Source organism: Seriola dumerili, unplaced genomic scaffold (genome assembly GCF_002260705.1).
Source record: "Seriola dumerili isolate Sdu_G_001 unplaced genomic scaffold, Sdu_1.0 BDQW01000018.1, whole genome shotgun sequence".
NCBI classification, from domain to species: Eukaryota; Metazoa; Chordata; class Actinopteri; order Carangiformes; family Carangidae; genus Seriola; species Seriola dumerili.
The window spans coordinates 3,608,473-3,615,947 of NW_019174273.1; the positions used below are offsets into that span (position 1 = coordinate 3,608,473).

Here is a 7,475-nt window from a genome sequence, read left to right on the forward strand (position 1 = left end):
TCGCTGGCTAGTTGCTAGTAGGGGGCCCCCGACAGAAGGCTAATATCGCTCCACATCAGCGACACAACTTGAAACCGCCGTAGACACTGCAATGAAACGTCGGGAATCTCCCTAATGGGGCCCTCTTACTAGTGGCCAGCCTGCCACTTTATCCCAAACTCCCAGTCATCCACCAAGCACCAAATAAGTTTACTGCACATTAAAGTCCGTGCAAAGTGAATTCAGCCATTTTCTTCTAAACACATCCATAGCCACACAATAAGTTAGTCCTTTGCTGCCAATGCCAGTGATATTTTCTCCCAGAATAAAGCATTTGTTGTCAAATGTTAAAACTGATATCAGCATCAATTCTGCTGTCAGTTTAGTCTGTCTAAACTGGTGTTAATTGGAATTTGGAATTATATTTTTTGAATGTGAGCTGCTGGACAACTGAATTTCCCTAAATATCCCGGTATAGTAAGTATATCCTATCCTATCCTATATATCCATACATTTTCTGCTATAGCCTAAATGTTACATTAAATAAAATGTTAACATGAAGCATTAAAGTTGTTACTGCAAATGGATGTTCATTAATTATTCCATACAGATCTCAAATGTTGTGTTTGTGTAGCATGCACAGTTCTTTACTTTATTCAAGCCAACCAAATACATTGTGCTCTTTTCTTTTTTCTTCCTCAAGGTGCTTTGTTGAAGTTTTTTGGCCCACAACAATAACAACAGCAGCAGCAGCAAAGTAGGAACTTATTTTGTTTCCTTTTTAAAGTTAAGGTTACAGTGACTTGCTCTTCCATTTAAAATATATTATGGGATCTATCTGATTTAATATGACTACACAAATATTTTTCTTAAACAATTGTTTCTTATACTATTTTCGTTCTAGCAATGCATTTGCAGAAGCCAACTAACTAAGAACATTTACTCCCGTACTTTACCTAAGTACTGTAGTTAACTACATTTCGGAGACACAATGTTTATTTCGCTGAGATTTTAACAAAAACCTAATGAGCACTTTAATATAATGGTAATAACTATGTAATAATATGAAACACTATTACAGATAAAACTACCTAAGAGTAAATAAAACAGTCCAAAGCAGCTCCATGACAACATTAAAGTTTTACTGACATGTCGAATATAATAATAAGACACAGTCCATTCTGCATGATGAGTACTTTTATTTTTCATACTTTCATTATATTTTACTGATAATACTTGTGTACTTTTACTCAAGTAAAATTAGAAAGCAGGCTTTTTACTTGTAGTGGAGTGTTTTTACTTTTCACCTTCCGCTTTTTTATCTTAGTTGGGATTTTTTAACTGAAGTCTTTTTCTTATGTTTATTTTGTCTGTAAAAACATATTTGGTATTTTTATTGAGGCGATGCCTATTTGTTCTTCTGTTGTTGGTTTGGTTTTGGTTGTTGGTTTGTTGCTTCTAGATTTATCAGGAAGTTTAGATATACAACATAAAATCCTATTTCTATTATAAGTCATATACACCATGCAATAACTTCACAGTGCTTCTCTGAGGGTGGACAGATTATTCAGTTCCTTTAAGTATCAATACGACAATGTAGAAATACTCCTATACAAGTTATAATTCTATATCCAAAGTGTTACTTGTTATCTATACATCCTTTACAGAAATATTTATTTGTACTGACCAGGAACTTACAGATCCATAAATGGTCAATTTTTTTATTTTTTAATAAAATTGTTTTTCTGAAATTTTATTTGTATTTTCAGTATCAGTGAAATGACCGAACGGTCTTCCGTGCATCCGGTGTTTGCTGGGCTGCTCCTCACTTCACTGCAGCTTCATGACGCCATCTAGTGGGCTGATAGAAGTAATGCAGCTGATGGCAGCTTCCTCTGCCTCACTGCTGTCTGGCTGCATTTAGTTGACACGGATATGAATCATAGAGTAAATCAGTGGACGAGCAGCTGATATTATTAATGGGAGAAATTATGGAAATTTCAGTTGCTGTGCAGATGAATGATGCATGTTTCATCTGCAGATGAAGGTAGAAAGTGTGTGTGGGCTGATGTGGATGTGAACTCAGCAGCATGACTCACTGTGAGGACAGAGAGGGAGGAGCCCGTCCCTCAAAGTGTTCAAGCCCAAAGCAGCAGGACACACCGGACTCTGCTGGACCTGGATCTGGTTGTGCACTTGAACCTACCTGAGCCAATGGTCCACAGAGCCTCCTCTTCATTTCAGCCAATCTGTTGATGGAAGGTCAGAATTTAAAACTATCAGAAAGACATTTCACACTAAAAATTAGTTGATGTGTTTATTCAAAGATTGAGAATATTTTTCATCAGATTTAGTCCAACAGGCACATTTATCAGTTCTATTTTTGTTTCAGGATCCAGCAGCAGAGACCAGACTCTCCTGAACCCAGCTGTCTGTCTTTAAAGAGCAACAGGTCGAAGGGCTGGTTCATTGATTTTAGAGGACGACGTCCATCAGCTAATCAAATGTAAGCTGTAACTGACAGTAAGACTCAGGTTATTGTGGAAAATAACTAGTTTGTACGACATGTTGTTCGACTACGTCTGAAATCAAAGTGTTTCTACCTGTTGTGAATGTCCACACTGGAAAGTGGAGGTAAAACTTTGAATATGGAGGTAACTTCTTCCATGTTCAGACAGTCTGTCCTGGAAGACATTCACAGAGTTGACCTCAGTTGTTCACATGAAAAGTGACCGAAATAGTTTGTGTGAAGAATGAAACAAAGCTACTGCATTACGTATTAATACAAACTCAACACTTTCTGTGGTTTCAAATTAAAAGCCCTCTAGCGTTTCAACACAGTGTTGTTTGATTATAGTCTACATCTAGCGACAATTTGTCAAATTCCAGACTTTCCAGATTATAGGGCTGGCCCCCGTGTTACGGTCCATCTATAAAGTGCTGAGAAAGAAGTTCAAACCCAGCCTACTCTCTCACCTTCACACAGCTGACCAATCACTGAGGGAGGTGGGTGTTTCAGATGTTGTTCAACCATCTGACAAAGTGAATCTACTCTGAGTAAACTGATCCCTTAAAATGTTCCTGATTCGTGTTTGAACTCACTCATTTACTGGCTGATTGGCATTTTTTTGACTGAGCTGTTGATTCTCAGTGGGATCAGCAGGACTAGTAAACCCTTACCACTACATGGAGTCGTCTGATTCACTGTTCACATCCAAACATGACTTCATGGACCTTTAGCTTGTGTCTGTCTCTGTGTGGACAGACATAATGTGAGCTCATTCTTCATGATTCCTCCACAGAGTGGACCAGGAGAGCTCAGAGGTTCCCAGTGGTCAGTCTGCCCAGCAGCATCAAACACAGCTGGACTCCTTATTTATGGTCTGTACATGTACAACTACTGTTCCATCTGTTGTGTTCACAATAATCTCCATGCTGCACTTTTCAGACCAGTGGATTATCAGTCTGCCCAACATGGATCTGATGTTTGGGTCCATGGTTTTAGTTTGATGGTGTCATTCATATAGTGTTCTGTTCCAGCTGCTGGAGGAGAACATGGTCACTTTTGTGAAGAACGAGCTGAAGAAGATCCAGAAGGTTCTGAGTCCAGATTTCCCAGAATGCTCAGAGAGTCAGAGGGAGGATGAGGAGGTGATGGATGGTGAGGATGAAGAGCAGAGAAGGAATAGCAGAGAAGCATTTCTGAAGTTCACAGTGAACTTCCTGAGGAGAATGAAGCAGGAGGAGCTGGCTGACTGTCTGCAGAGCAGTAAGAGGATTTTTCTAAAGATTTACTAAAGTCTCAGTAGATGGAGGGAAATATATTCATATATGTATTCTTTAGAGGAATTAAAATGGTTTATATTTTTTTCATTAATCAGTTACAGATCTTATTTCTTGTGTTAATTTAGGAACTCCTGCATTTAGTCAACGTAAACTCAAATCTAACCTGAAGAAGAAGTTCCAGCGTGTGTTTGAGGGGATCGCTAAAGCAGGAAACCCAACCCTTCTGAACCAGATCTACACAGAGCTCTACATCACAGAGGGAGGGACTGGAGAGGTCAATAATGAACATGAGGTCAGACAGATTGAAACAGCATCCAGGAAACCATTCAGACCAGAAACAACCATCAGACAAGAAGACATCTTTAAAGCCTCACCTGGAAGAGATGGACCAATCAGAACAGTGATGACAAAGGGAGTGGCTGGCATTGGGAAAACAGTCTTAACACAGAAGTTCACTCTGGACTGGGCTGAAGACAAAGCCAACCAGGACATACAGTTCACATTTCCATTCACCTTCAGAGAGCTGAATATACTGAAAGAGAAAAAGTTCAACTTGGTGGAACTGGTTCATCACTTCTTTACTGAAACCAAAGAAGCAGGAATCTGCAGGTTTGATCAGTTCCAGGTCGTGTTCATCTTTGACGGTCTGGATGAGTGTAGACTTCCTCTGGACTTCCACAACACTGAGCAGTACGTCCACCTCAGTGGACGTACTGCTGACAAACCTCATCAGGGGGAACCTGCTTCCCTCTGCTCGCCTCTGGATAACCACACGACCTGCAGCAGCCAATCAGATCCCTCCTGAGTGTATTGACATGGTGACAGAGGTCAGAGGGTTCAATGACCCACAGAAGGAGGTGTACTTCAGGAAGAGGTTCAGAGATGAGGAGCAGGCCAGCAGCATCATCTCCCACATCAAGACATCACGAAGCCTCCACATCATGTGCCACATCCCAGTCTTCTGCTGGATCACTGCTACAGTTCTGGAGGAGGTGTTGAAAACCAGAGAGGGAGGAGAGCTGCCCAAGACCCTGACTGAGATGTACATCCACTTCCTGGTGGTTCAGTCCAAACTGAAGAACGTCAAGTATGATGGACGACCTGAGACAGATCCACACTGGAGTCCAGAGACCAGGAAGATGACTGAGTCTCTGGGAAAACTGGCTTTTGAGCAGCTGCAGAAAGGAAACCTGATCTTCTATGAATCAGACCTGACAGAGTGTGGCATCGATATCAGAGCAGCCTCAGTGTACTCAGGAGTGTTCACACAGATCTTTAAAGAGGAGAGAGGCCTGTACCAGGACAAGGTGTTCTGCTTCATCCATCTGAGTGTTCAGGAGTTTCTGGCTGCTCTTCATGTTCATCTGACCTTCATCACCTCTGGAGTCAATCTGCTGTCAGAAAAGAAATTGACCTCTCCGCTGTCTAAACTGTTAAGAGACAAACCTGGACTTGTTCCTTTGCTTCCTCCTGGGTCTTTCATTGAAAACCAATCAGACTCTCCTACGAGGTCTTCTGACACAGACAGGAATGATCGTTCCTCTAGAGAAGGAGATCCAACAGTCCCTGAGCTCAGGATATCTCTCCACAGATAAACTGTCTCCTGCTCAATGGTCAGCTCTGGTCTTCATCTTACTGTCATCAGAAGAAGATCTGGACGTGTTTGACCTGCAGAAATACTCTGCTTCAGAAGAGGCTCTTCTGAGGCAGCTGCCAGTGGTCAAAGCCTCCAAGAAAGCTCTGTAAGTGTATAGATAGTTGGATTTATTCATCATTATATAAAAATACTGCTATCATTTCGCCAGGAGAGAAAATCGGTTCCGGTCTTCTGTCGTTCCTTATTATCATCTCCTAAGAGTGGCTGTAACCTCTCAGAGCGAAACCCAGTCCTCTTGTCTGAGAGAGCTGGACCTAAGTATTCAATTTCCAATATTATTTATACAGCACCTAACATATATTAACAAAACATATATTATTTCACAGCACTCTACAGAGTAAGGTTGAAAATATATAGAGAAAAACCTTCCCACCCTGAGCACAGCCTTGACTGGTTGGGTTGTTGTAATGGTGACAATAATAGTAGTGAGGATTAGTTATTTGTCCTCTCATTATTTACATTTCAGACTGGGTGGCTGTAACCTCTCAGAGAGAAGCTGTGAAGCTCTGGCATCAGTTCTCAGCACTCGGTCCTCTAGTCTAAGAGAGTTGGACCTGAGTAACAACAACCTGCAGGATTCAGGAGTGAAGCAGTTGTTTGCTGGACTGGAGAGTCCACAGTGTGCACTGGAAACTCTCAGGTGAGATCAAGTTACAGTCTGTTATCACTATTTGTTAAATCTCCAGATAAACTAATTTCAGTACTAACCACCAAACATAGAAGCAATATTTTGTTTTCACTGAACACATTTAATTTTTTTTTTTGGCCCACAGGTAAATTTCAAGTCTATTATTGTCCTCTGAGCTGTAGCTCAAACTGAAATTCCTATTATTTCTTGTTGTTTTTTAGTCCAGACTCAACATTAAAGGTGATTACCATTGAATGCAAATGTTATTTGTGTTCTTGTTCCAGATTTTCTCTTCAGGCTGAGTGGCTGTAACCTCTCAGAGAGAAGCTGTGAAGTTCTGTCTTCAGTTCTCAGCTCCCAGCGCTGTAATCTGAGGGAGCTGGACCTGAGTAAAAATGACCTGCAAGATTCAGGAGTGAAGCACCTGTCTGCTGAAGTAAAGAGTCCAAGATGTACACTGGAAACTCTGAGGTAAGATCCAGTTATAATTTGTTTCAAATGACTGGAAATACCTCTCTAGTCCAAAATGCAGAATTTTAACTGTCACACATGGAAAACCTTCTAGCTTGTTCTTCTGATTCAGCCTCATATATTGCACAGTACAGTGATAGAAATAAAATGATCTATTTTTTGATATAATCTAATTAAACAATGCAGGCTTTTTGTTTTTTGTTGTTGTTCGTACAGACATTCGTCCGTCCCATTCTCCTGGACACAATATCTTAGTAACGTCTTGACAGAAATTCTTCAAATTTGGCACACACATTCACTCAGACTCAAGAATGTCCTCGACCAAGATGACTGATTACATTTTGGTTGGTCAAAAATCAAGGTTGTGGTGATCTCACAAAACACGGTTTTGGCCTTGTGAAAGCGATATCTCAGTAACGCCTAGAAGGAATTTCTTTAAATTTAGTACAAACATTCACTTGACTCAGGACGAACTGATTTATATTTTGGTGGTCAAAGGTCAGAGTCAGTGTGACACAATAAAACACTTTTAGTCATTACTGAAGACTTCACACAGCAATTATGACAAAATTTCACACAAATGGTTTCAATATTTATATGATTCTGGATAAACAGGGTTATAGACTGAAATTTTCTGCAAATTCTGAGTGGCATATACACTTGAGGTGGTAATGCTAGTTAGAAGCTGCTTTAATCATTATCTGTTAAATCTCCAACTTGTTTGGAATATAGCAGGAACTAATGTGAAGAAATTTCAAAAGCTTCCCACCAGACATAGAAGCAATGTTTTGTGTTCATAAACAAATTTAAGTCTTTATTTCTGACCCAAAGGTGAGTTTCAGTTCTATACTATTGTCCTCTGAGCTGTTGCACAAACTAAGATCCCTATTATTTGTTATTGTCTTTGAGTCCAGACTCAACGTCAAAGGTGATTGCTATTGAACCTAAATGTTT

At 40.3% G+C, this 7,475-nt stretch overlaps 1 pseudogene; it reads left to right on the plus strand.

Annotated features, from left to right (window-relative positions):
• The first annotated feature begins 4,624 nt into the window (after window positions 1-4,624).
• Window positions 4,625-7,475, plus strand: part of LOC111232360 — a 7,925-nt pseudogene continuing 5,074 nt past the window's right edge.